General features: G+C 37.6%; 1 protein-coding gene across 1 annotated transcript in view; it reads left to right on the top strand.

Annotated features, from left to right (window-relative positions):
- The first annotated feature begins 7,517 nt into the window (after window positions 1-7,517).
- Window positions 7,518-12,753, top strand: part of LOC107700122 (protein phosphatase 1B-like) — a 64,743-nt gene continuing 59,507 nt past the window's right edge. Inside the window, exon 1 of the mRNA XM_016501657.1 lies at window positions 7,518-7,902. The gene's annotated coding sequence lies outside the window, so the exon portion shown is untranslated. The remainder of the gene's footprint in view (window positions 7,903-12,753) is intronic.

Below are 12,753 nucleotides of genomic sequence, written 5' to 3' on the forward strand. Positions count from 1 at the left end.
GCATTATTAATCATGCATATTAGATGCATTAATGCAGACATTCACAAATATTTAAACATGCTGTTGCTTCCAGGCAAAACTGTCCAGTCAGCAAGAGCTGCATGATGTCACCAGTAATAATGATCTAACTCTGCCTCAGAGCTGCACTTCCTTCAGAGAAATAGGAGTGCTTGAACGTGCTTTTATATGCTACTAGTAATCGAACTGCACAGCTTGTTATGTTTAATAGTTTGTTGCATCATTTGCAGTTACTAAAAACCTACGTTTTGATTCATAGTTGTGACCAGGCTCTGGGTATTTTCCTTTGTATTGTTAAGTACTGACACTGCAAAAAACGATTTTCTTCCTCTGTATTTTTGTTGTTTTCCAGTACAAATACCTAAACACTTATAAATCAAGATACAGTTATTTGAGAAGCAAAATGACAAGATTACAAGTCATGTTTCTGAAAAAAGTATATCTAAATTAAGTGACCTTACGCTTAAAACAAGAAATTTAGAAAATGTTCTGCCATTTAGGTAAGAAAAATAAACTTTTTTTTTTGACAGACATTTTTTCTTGTTTTCAGCATGAAGTAATTTAATTGGAGTCTTTAAGACACATGTGTCAAAACTCCGCTCCTGGAGGGCCACTGTCCTGCAGAGTTTAGCTCCAACCAGCTCCAAAACACCTGCCTGGAAGTTTCTAGTAATGGAGCTAAACTCTGCAGGCCAGTGGCCCTCCAGGAACGGAGTTTGACACCCCTGCCCTAAGGGGACAGGGTGATGGAAAAAAAAAATGAGATGGGAAGACTAAATGGTTTTCTGTTCTCTTGCAAAAGTATTGTGTTTCCCCGGGAAACTTTGTGCCAGCTCACAAAAGCACTGAAATACAGTTATTCCCTTCACAAAGCAATTTATTTCCATCACAAACATTTTGTGAGCGAACGCAAAGTTTCTCAGGGAAACACAAAAGCACTGAAATATAATTTTTCCTTCCATCTCATTGTACTGTATTATTTACCATCGCCATGTCCGTATAGGAGCTCCATAGAAAACAAGTTATACATAGGTAATTTTGCTTCTCAGGTTAATGTATCTTGATTTAAAAATGTTTAGACTTTTGTGTTGGAAAGCAACAAGAATACGGAGGAAGAAAATCATTTTTGGAGTAAAAAAGAACGGCTGCTGGTGACCACTTGATGGTGCTGTCAAGCAGCCAATGGTGGTCTGTCCTTTCAAAAGGTAATAAAAGATTCATAAAACAGCATCGGGAGGGACACCTACTACCATTCAGCTCTCTATACATAAAGGCATCTGTGTTTCTGTGTCTCTGGTTGGTTAACCACAGTTTAATGTGGACACAGTAATAACAATAATTCATTACATTTATATAGCGCTTTTCTAGGCACTCAAAGCGCTGTACATTGTGAGGGGGAGTCTCCTCATCCACCACCAGTGTGCAGCATCCACCTGGAAGATGTGATATTTCAGTTAAAGTCAGTTCATTGTTGATTCAGTTCATCATCATCCAGCTCAGTTCAGTTCTCTTCAAATAGTGTCTCTGCAATCAAGTCGTTAATATTCCCAAAAATTAAGTGTCCCAAAATAAGCAAGCCAAAGGCGGCAGAAATGGAAAAAAAACCTTGCTAGAAACCAGGCTCAGTCGGGCAGTTCTCCTCTGGCCAGACAAACCAACATGGATTTTTCATCGTGGTCTTTGTTGAGGTTTTGTGCCAATGGCCATATAGTTGATGAGGTCTTCACTGGGGATCTGTCTTTGGGGCTCATCTAGTTGACATGGTCTCTGCTGAAATTCAGGGCTATAGAGTTGTCTCCACCATCTGGACTGGATACGGACTGGATCCGGGTGACTGCAGTGACCATCTGATCTGGATACAGACTGGGTCCAGGTGGCTACGGTGACCTCAGAATAAGAATGAAACAGACTAATATTAGCATAGATGCCATACTTCTTACGATGTAACAAGTACATCAGGTGTTACTGACATTGTTATTGTTAGTGAACACCTTCAGAATGAGACATGGCCTTTTTGGGACTAATTTAACAGACACTTCAAACATTACAATTACACTACCTTTTCTTTACATATTGCAAGACTGTCAAAGTAAATAACTTACCACAATTCGACCACACGAAAGAAGAATGCATAATCAATTAAATAGTCCTGCGCCACTTGATGGTGCTTTCAAGCAGCCAATGGTGGTCTGTCCTTTCAAAAGGTAATAAAAGATTCATAACTTCTGCTTAAGCATGTTCTTAGCATATGCCTGAAATGATATGAGAGCCATTAACACAAAATGGTTAACTAGCTAAATCACATGTCCTGATCCCATCCCACCCTTGTAGGTTATATTTTGTAAATATTCAGTCAGTGTGTGACAATGTACATCCAGTTGGTCTTTATCACAAATACCATACACACCCAATGAGCAAAAGTACGTCCAAAAGACGTCTTTTCAACATCATTGTCACACGTTGTAATGACCTCCTGGGGACGTCTTTTTATGACATCTTCAGAATGCCTTATATTGACGTCCACATGACTTATATTGACATCCACATGACTTCTCTAGAAGGTTAAAATTTAGTTCAGATGTAGTCCTTGTGTATGTATTTTCAACATCTCCTAGGGATAACCGCAGTCTCATTTAGACATCATTTATACTGCTTGACAAAATGAACACTGTTAGGCTGCATTCAATTAAAACTCGTGCAAATCAACTCACAGACACCGTGTGTTTGTATAAAAATCAGGAAAAAGAAACTTCACTTATACAGTGGATAACAATTAACAAATAACAAACAATTTAGTTTGGTTAGGTCCATACAGAACACTATACCAGTCAAAAGTTTTTTAACAGTAAAGTCTGTTTTTTTTAAGTTTTACGTTTTTTAAAGAAGTATCTTCTGCTCACCAAATATTTCAAAAATATTTAAATATATTATTTATTTATATATTTGTAAATATATGTCAAAATTGTTTTTGTTGTACTTTGGATCAAATAAATGTAGGCTTGGTGAGCAGAAGAGACTTCTTTAAAAAAAAAAAATGAAAAAGCTTACTGTTCAAAAACTTTTGACTAGTAGTGTATGTTCACCTGTTGGAGCTGAATTGGGGGAGAAATTTCTAATTCATTTTTATTTCAACTGCAATTAACCAATTAAAATGCTGGTACATTCAAAGATGGTACATTCATTATTCATGCAATAGTCAAGTGTTCACGTACCTGTATAATATCTGCATGCACAATAATGAAAAGTACACACATAAGGGCCTCCACATACAGCAGAGTCTGGTGTGGCAGGTGGAACTGGAACTGACAGTCCAGAGGTTGTCGCAACATCTGTCGTCACGAACTGCCCTGAAACAAAATTGAAATATAAACGATTATTATAAATATAAATATAGCTTCACAATGCTCATTTTGTCTTCTGTCAGACTGATATTTAATCTTTACTTAATCGTTTCAGTGTGCTTTTATAAATGATTAGACTGATATTTAATCTTTACTGAATCGTTTCAGTGTGCTTTTATAAATGATTTTAAACGCCTCTCACAGAATCGCGTGAGCGTCCGGCATCCACGACAAAGTCTAACGTATTTTACTACAAGAACAAACACTTTACACACCCGATAAAGTTTTGAAAATATTACATATTATTGTAAAGTTACGTGTTTTAGTGACCAATTTAAACAACTGAAAGGGATAAACATAAATTTACCTCAGACTGTACCACATCACACGCAAATTAACCAACAGGGATATGTAAAATAACAAAGAGTGGAATTTGAAAACTTATTAACACAGAACAATATAAATTTAGAGTGAAATTTAACAAAAACGACGAATAAAAGTACATTTATAATGTCAGATGACCGTTACGGTGAGAATTTCAAACTGCGTCATGTTAGTCAAGGCCACTGGGTCTCATCCTTTGTAGGTTTTATAAAGTGTCCTCAATGAAGAATAAAATCAATTACATACAGAATCTATCGCGGTGGTATTATCTTCAGTCTTTGGTAATATACAGAATTAAAGGGGTTATATGATGCGATTTCAATTTTTCCTTTCTCTTTGGAGTGTTACAAGCTCTTGGTGCATAAAGAAGATCTGTAAAGTTGCAAAGACTAAAGTCTCAAAGCCAAAGAGATATTCTTTATCTTCCGTCTTCGCGGTTGCTTGCGCCATCATGTTTAACTTACTTCCCTTCAGAATGAGACAAGTTAATTTAGCGGCTAATTTCAAAGGATTTATTTTGCTTCAATTACCACCTGAGAACACTTTAAACATTAATATTACAGTGTTTTTGCTTACATATTTATGGCCTGTGGAAGTAAATAACTTACCGCCGTTTGACAATACGAAAAAAAGCACACAAAAGTCTTTTTGAAAATGCCCACGGTGGCACAAGTGCTCGTGCTCGCACGCGTCTGTCGGAAGCGCATATACTTACTTGCCGGCAACCCGCCAAAATAAAAGCCTGCTGATTTTAAGTTTAAAAATGATGAAAATTCATATTAAAAAAGTAGTAAGTATTAGCATTTTATTTTGAAGTTTACTATATAAAAAGTGTATTTGTATTTAATACTCCCTTTTTATTTTAAAATATTACAAATTATTTATAATAGCATTAGTATTATTATTTTAAAAAATACTAAATAAAGTTCAATAATATTATCTCTATTATTCATTTATTATTTATAGTTATATATGAAGAGTTCAGATGCAAAAGCCTCTAAGTACATCTGATGTTTTTCTTTAAAATTAGCATTTCTTTCTGGCTATATATAGGTTTCTATGCAAGTACTGGTACTTCTGAATGGGTTGGGGCTGGGATTTAGCGCATTTGAAGTGAACGTACTTGATGAACATATACTATGTGTGAAGAGCATTCACTCAGTATCGTTATCTCATTTTAGACCAAGATGGCCTTTAGAGGCTTTTGCATTGGAACTCTTCATATATGTATTTAATGGGTCACACTATGTGTAGTGTGACGATCTGAGAACCAGGCTGAAATTCTTATGTGCACCTCTGTCTATAACACATGCACAAAGGAGACACATATTCGACCTTTTCATTGAACACAAAGAAATTAAGTTCATTGAACTTAATTACAATACTTTAAGTAACAAAGTAATAAAAACTCGATCAAACTGAGTAATGTGAACAAAGCAGAAACAAATAAGTAAGATGAACGTAATTTTACTAAGTTAACAGTGCATCATCTTTTACAGTGCATACAGCAATCAGACACTTGCACCATATGGCATTCATCTTGCTCAAAAGCTGCTATTTATTGGCCAAAAATGGATTTTACTTAGTTGGACCAAGAATAAACCCTCTTTGATTTGTTTGAGAAGATCTTCAAAATGCTTCCATTTGAGAGAACCTGTGCTTCACTAAAAGGGAATGTAGATATCTTCAGTGTTGGGGGTAACGCATTACAAGTAACGTGAGTTACGTAATCAGATTACTTTTTTCAAGTAACTTGTTACGGAGCTGACGAGACGAGAGGCATGCGGATCCATGTGCAAGCTTTGATTAATAAACATAGTCAAAAACAGAGGCAGGGTCGAACAACAGCAAACAGGTATGGCACAGGCAAGACAAAAGAGCAATCCTAAACGGGCTTGAGGCAAAGACCACAACGGAGCAGATGGGACAGAAGCCCACCAGGGCGGAGCAGACGGGGCAGAGCAGGCGGAGCAGAAGCCCACCAGGGCATGTCGGCAGACCACCACGGCGGACCAGAGTGATCCGGATCCCATGGCGGGGACTGGGGTTTAGGGAAAACTGAGATACAAGATACAAGCAGTGCATTTACGGCATCAAGGACCGGAACTGGAAATACAGTGGGCTTATTAAAAGTATCTTTGGGCATGACTGACAGGGTTAAAAGTTCAGTGTTGGTCTCCTCAAGAGTGACTGGACAGACAGACAGTTCATAGTTGGGGGCATTGGCAGAAACTGAGTGGGTTGACAGTACAAAGTTAGATTCAAGAGCTCAGACAGGCAGACAGTTCAAAACTGGATGTATTGACTGAAAATGTGGCCGGGAGGTTCTGCAGCATGGGCCGCCAGCTCTGGAGAAGCTACAGCAGGCGCCATCGCCTCGGGGAACACGGCAGCATCAGCCGCCACCTCGGGAGACCGCACAGTGGCCGCCGCCGTTTCTAAAGTTTCAGTGGTGGTGTATGCAGCCCAAATACACCATAAAGCGATCCCCATTGTGGGAAGCGCTACAGACAGGGGACTTAGTTCAGGAACAGGTGGGCTAGAGTGAGTACTGTAGTTCTAAAATAAATATGAATATGCATTAATTAATTTCACTCACAAAAAAAAAACAAAAAAAAAACACAGATTCGGTATTCCTCAAAATGAATACAAATAATGCAACTCAGAATATGACGCAAACCTGCAATAATTAAATGTTAAACAACACAAATATCCTTTATGTATTTAATCCCATTCTATTAACCAATGTCTTTGCTTCTGACCCTCGATGATCCAGTTCAACCATACTAATAAGCAAAAATTACTCTAGACAAACATTTGTGAGTCTTTTTTATTGCTGAAGTGTGTTGAAATTTCTTCTTCTGCATTATACTGTATGGACGTAAATTTACTTTGCCTTCAGCCTGTGGCTTATTCATTTCACTTTTGGTGTGAAAAGGCTTTTATATTTGACCAAAATATAACTTTTTTATTTTAAAAACAAACAAGCAAGCCCTGTCCAGATTTAAAAAGTAACACAAAAGTAACGTAACACATTACTTTCCATAAAAAGTAACTAAGTAACGTAATTAGTTACTTTTTTTATGGAGTAACGCAATATTGTAATGCATTACTTTTAAAAAATAACTTTCCCCAACACTGGATATCTTAAGATGTATTTGGTCAGCTTTTGTTCTCTACATGCCTAGACAGTAGCTATATTTAAAAGGTCAAACAAATCTGTGCAATGCAAAACACAAATGTGCTAGGTGAGGAAGATTTGTTCATTTTGATTATATCTTTGATTTAAGTCTGAGAACTTTACTTTTTACTGTTGAAAATCAACAATGAAAAAAATGTAATGAACAATTATAAAAAAAAACATGACTATTAATAAGAACACACACACACACGCACACACACACACACACACACACACACACACACACACACACACACACAAACTTTATTTAAACACCATACCTTATTTTTCATTAATTAATAAATACACTAATGCATTACATATTACTAACAAGAGTTATATTACTAAGCTAATGTTGGCTTATTACAGTAATTAAAAACACATCGCCCCAACCGCGACTCTCAGCATGACAAACTAACTAACTAAAGCGATGAGGTTTGCACGTAATGTAAACTACTGTTCAAGAGTCGTGACGGTAAATGACAAGACGAAAGCCAATCAAATCGTGGGATTGGCCATCTGAAGGTTTAGCTGTCAGCAAAATAATCCAATTAGCAAACACTCCTTGTGGAGTTTTGGCCAATCATCGAGCCACTTGAAGAAACTATCCCACCCCTCCATCAAGACGCACAAGTCTCTGAACCGAAGGATATCTCGGCCTCCCCTACAGAAGCTGATTATTCGGATTTATGTAATGATTTATCCCACACCATGATCCCATACTGATACGAAACTTAGACAGATTTAGTCAACAAGTCGACAGATTTGTTCAGGGACATCTGCGTTGGCGTCAAACATGCGCAAAAATTTACGCTATCAAAGCAGAGAATCGCCGTAAACGGAATGATCGCTTCTCACGTGAAGTCACCCTGATTGTTTGTTTTTAAAGGAAGCGACACGCATATCGGCTCCGAAAATATCCGCAACCAAGAGACTGAAGTGGGAACGAACGCTGACATCCGCAGTATATCTGGAAATGTGAGTATGGGGGGACGTGTGGGCCTCGGGTTTGTTCGACGAGAGCTCGTGCTAAGCTAACCAGCGCGTGATTTCATTGCTAAGTATGAGGCTTGTTGTGTAACGAGCGAGCAGACACACAAGAGCGGCTATAACGATATTAGACTGACATTACCGCCCACTTTCCTTTTGGATACAACAAAGAAACATTGCTGTTGTTATTGTGTGTAAATTCTGAGGTTTAACGCTTTTGTTTGTCCTGTAGCAGCGACAGACAGACAAACAAGCGCGCGTCAGAAATAATTCCATCGGCTCCTGCTCCCCTGTGGCTATAACGATATTAGACTGACATTACCGCCCACTTTCCTTTTGGATACAACAAAGAAACATTGCTGTTGTTATTGTGTGTAAATTCTGAGGTTTAACGCTTTTGTTTGTCCTGTAGCAGCGACAGACAGACAAACAAGCGCGCGTCAGAAATAATCCCATCGGCTCGTGCTCACTGTTAGTAAGAATTTAGTGCATTATGTAACGACCTCGGCTCCTGTCAGCTCTCCTTCTGTTTCTCTGACATGGTTAAAGCTTTTCTCACTCACATTTAACGCTTCATTTGTTCTTTTAACCTACAGTGTGCTGGCTTACGTTTACCCTTGGTTTCATGCTCACCACAGTTGGCTGCTTTTGCCTTACTGGGTGTTTGCAAGGAAGGCCTGAGATTCATGCTGAAATTGTGTCGTTTTATCATCTGAGCTCTTGAAAGGCCTCCTAAGTTATATTATTGATTTTTTTTTAATTATCTGTACAGCTAATTTTTTTTTGCTTTAATGCAACATAATGTGATTAATACTTTATTGTGGTAAGATGACTGCTAAGTGACGTTAGGAGTAGCAAAAACTTGAATTGATGGTGAGTATAAATTTGGAGTCCTTCATAATTGGTATCACGTTGACATTGTATATCTGGCTTCAAAAGTTGAATGGTGGCCAAAAAGTTAATGAGTTAATGTCTTACATTCTTCCATTACCTCATTTTTGATGTGTATTCATGTTCACTTTATCTCTGATACAGTTTGTAGAAGTGTCATTTCTGACTACGAGGTTGTCAGATCTTAATTTCACTTTTTATATATTACAGCAGATCTTAGTTTAGTGGCATCTTGCCTCTTTTGCAAGTGATGTTTCATATCTTGTCTAGGACAGCTTTTCTTTAGGCTGACTAGGCATTAGACATAACTTTATGACTTCAGATTGTGTTCTCAGATACACTAATGTTCTAAAGTTTGGGGTCAGAATTTTTTATTCTTAAAAATGCTTTTTTTGAGCAAGCATGCAGTAAATTGATCAAAAGTGAGAGTTTAATGTTAGAGTAACTCAAACTTTGGCACTGTGTTCATCTGCAGAGCGATTAGAGGTCTGATTATGACTGTAGATAACGTGCTTTGGTCATCATTTGTTAACCTGATCGGTATGGCTGTAGACTGTAGACTGTAGTCATGACCAAATGACGACAGCAGTTAACTGTCTTTCTTTATCATGATTGAACACTGTGTGAAACTTTGACCCAGCCTGCCGTTCAGATAGTGCTGAGTTTGCAGTTGTTCATTTGATGCTGATTGCTGAAGGATGGATTTGCACAAGTGGGGAGGTTGGAGGATTGACAGTGTAAGAAAAACAGATGAGGGGACCCCTTTGTTTGCTCAGTGGCTTCCTTAAAGTCCGTCCAGATCTGTGACAGGCACAGAAGTATTGGCAGAAACTGAAGCACAAGACTGCCATGCAGATCTCTTGTGATGGCAATGGAATGGTGCGCACTGTGGGAAAATGTTTGGCCACTGAGGCTGCACGCTTGTTAGTTAATGTGAAAATGAAAATTGTCATTTACTTACACTTTGTCTTTACAAACCTGTATGACTTCTGTGGAATACAAAAGAAGATATTTTGAATAACTGTTTGTGTCCATACAATAAAAATCTTAGGAGTCTAGTGTTGTTTTGCACCCCATTGACTTTCATTGTATGGACCAAAATAGTTCTTTAAAATATTGTCTTTTGACATACAGGTTAGGAACGCCGTGAGGGTGAGTAAATGGTGACATCATTTTCAGTTTTGGGTAAACTACCACTTTAAGTGGCAGCTGTGTGTTTGACTTCATATTGGTTGGGGTCATTACATGACAGAAGACAAAAGTCATGGAAAAAGATATTTAACAGCTAAGAATAGGTGAAGAAAAGGTGTTGTATACACCTTTTAGGTGTTGTCCCCATGATGGTTGGATTGAGGCTATTATGTAGATTATCATTTAAAATGGCGTTTAAATATGCATCATCATAATGACAGTCACAGGACAGGTAGCGCTCTTAATTTTCTTGGCATGCTCTTAATATGTGTATAGGTCACAATCAGGTCCTGTGGCTCACCCTCTTCTCGCTGTCATCATGTTGTCACCACTGAACCAGCTCTCCAGCTCACAGACTAATGTCAAGAGGCCTGAATAGGTGGTGCGTGAGGACCACAACAGCGTGAATACATGGACGATGTTTCCTATACTCTGAGAGAATTTGTATGTTATATGGGTTTGGCAGGGTGGTGTTCAGAATGACTCAGGATTAACTCTTTCTTGACCACTTCCCTGTATGTGGGTGTGTGAGAGGGCGTGCGCGCTTGTGTTTATGCTGAACGTCTGACGTAAAGAGGAGCTGTAGTTAGGCCTGGCTTAAAAAATGCATGCAACATGCACTACCGTTCAAAAGTTTGGAGTCAGCCTTTTTTTTTTTTTTTTTAAGTTGATCAAAACTAACTGTAAAGACTTTTATAATGATACAAAAGATGCTGTTTTTTTAAGCTTTCTATATATCACACAATCCTGGGAAAAAGTATCAGTTTCCACAAAAATATTTATTAAGCACACAGCATATTAATAAGAAATATTTCTTGAGTGCCATCAGCATATTAAAATGATTTCTGAAGGATCATGTGTCACTGAAAACTGGTAAAATGGCTGCTGAAAATTCAGCTTTGCTGTCACATGAATAAATTACATTTTAAAATGTATTAAAATAGAAAACAGTTCTTTTAAATTGAAATAATATTTCTGTATTTTTGATCAAATAAGTGGTTAGCATGACCAATGAATAGCCTGAATTTGGCTATTCTTTGGTCATAACTTTGTTTTATTTTAAGAGAAAAGTAGTTGTCACAGTGTCCTTATTTCCAGTTTCAGGGTAAAAACTTCATCCTTGCTGGTTGTATTTCAGATGACTAGTAGGTCCATTGCTTTGAATCTTAATGGAATCTGCCAGTTGTGTTTTGATAGCTGGAGTTTGTGGAATATTTCTGAGTTGGCTTTATGAGTGGATCAGTTAAAGCAATCAGTCAGGTAACTATAAAAAGCGCGTTCAAGCACCTTGCCTTTGTTATGCAATGATGGTAAATTCACTAATGGATGTTAAGTAGCCTGACCATATTTGAAATCAATAATCATTTCTCATGCTGTTTGTTTGATTTCTTAACAGTGCTACTACAGTTTATATCCCAATTGATAATACTTTTATTTGAAAGTAGCAGTTCTGTTTTGTCTTAAGTAGGGTTGGGTATCGATTGGGTTTTTTATGATACCGGTGCCAAATCGATACTTTTAAAATGGTACCGGTGCCTGAACCGATACTTTAAAAAAAGAGCCACAAAAAAAACGATGGATAACATTAAAGAACATAAAAAATATTTTAAATAAATATACATAGCATTCACATGCTCCTTGGATGCTCTCATTTCCCGTGTTGTTCTTCCCTTACTCTAAGGCTAATAAATGTATTTCACGATCTGGGTCATTATTTAATACAAAACGATATTTAATACAAAACCGCACATAATGTTTCTACTGTATCTCTGTCAGTCACTAATTAAAATGAGTGAATTGACTGAGTGCTGTCTGTCACTGTCTTTAGTCAGTTCTGTGAATGACTGTATGGTATGCCACATGCACTGTAATATGTTTTATATTAAATATAAAATGTTCAAATGAAAATAGCAACATAATCATTTTATAAAGTATGCATTCATATGTGTTAAGGGCTAGATTTTCGCTGGAGGAAACAGCTGTGGTGTGATGAGGGGTGAACGCAGTGAAAACTTTACAGTAGATCGGAAACCGATTGCTCCCTCGTGACGTTTGTAAACTGTATTTATGACAAAGAACTGCACAGATACAGATATTATAACAATCTATCTATAAACACACATTGTGTCCTCTGTTTCTGTCTGAGTCCGCTCGCGCTGCACCGCTGCGGCCTGCAGATTAAAGAGCGCGCTGAAAGATGGGGAGGAGACGAAGTCTGCCGCCGTTTTCATATGAAATTTAATGGGGACTGACTCTGAGGCGATCAAGAATTTGTGTACAGTTTATGGAGCTAATCGCTATTTCGGTACCCACCCCTAGTCTTAAGTAGGTTGTATATAAGTGGATATTTTTGTTTAGTGCTGTAAAAAGCAGGTTTGACTGACTGATGCCAGCTGTATGGACAGTTTTCATTAGATCTTGATTCAGAAGTTGCATGGGTTACTAAAGTACAGGGTTGGGTACCGAAACCCGGTGCCAATATGTAGGGATGGGTATCGTTAAGGTTTTAACGGTATTACTACTCTTACTGATACTGCTTATCGATTCAGTACTTTAACGGTATTCTTATCGGTACTTTTTGTTATATATATATTGCTTTATATTCTGAAATGTAAGATAAATATTTAATGAAATGAAAATAAAACCTCAATTTGTAAATGCACCAGTGTGCAGTAGACTTGTGCCGGTATTCGTTAATGCGATATATTACGGTAATGAATATGCACGATATTGTTATCGTGGGCACTTCTAAATACC

This window comes from Sinocyclocheilus anshuiensis, unplaced genomic scaffold (genome assembly GCF_001515605.1).
Source record: "Sinocyclocheilus anshuiensis isolate Anshui unplaced genomic scaffold, SAMN03320099.WGS_v1.1 scaffold1135, whole genome shotgun sequence".
NCBI lineage: Eukaryota > Metazoa > Chordata > Actinopteri > Cypriniformes > Cyprinidae > Sinocyclocheilus > Sinocyclocheilus anshuiensis.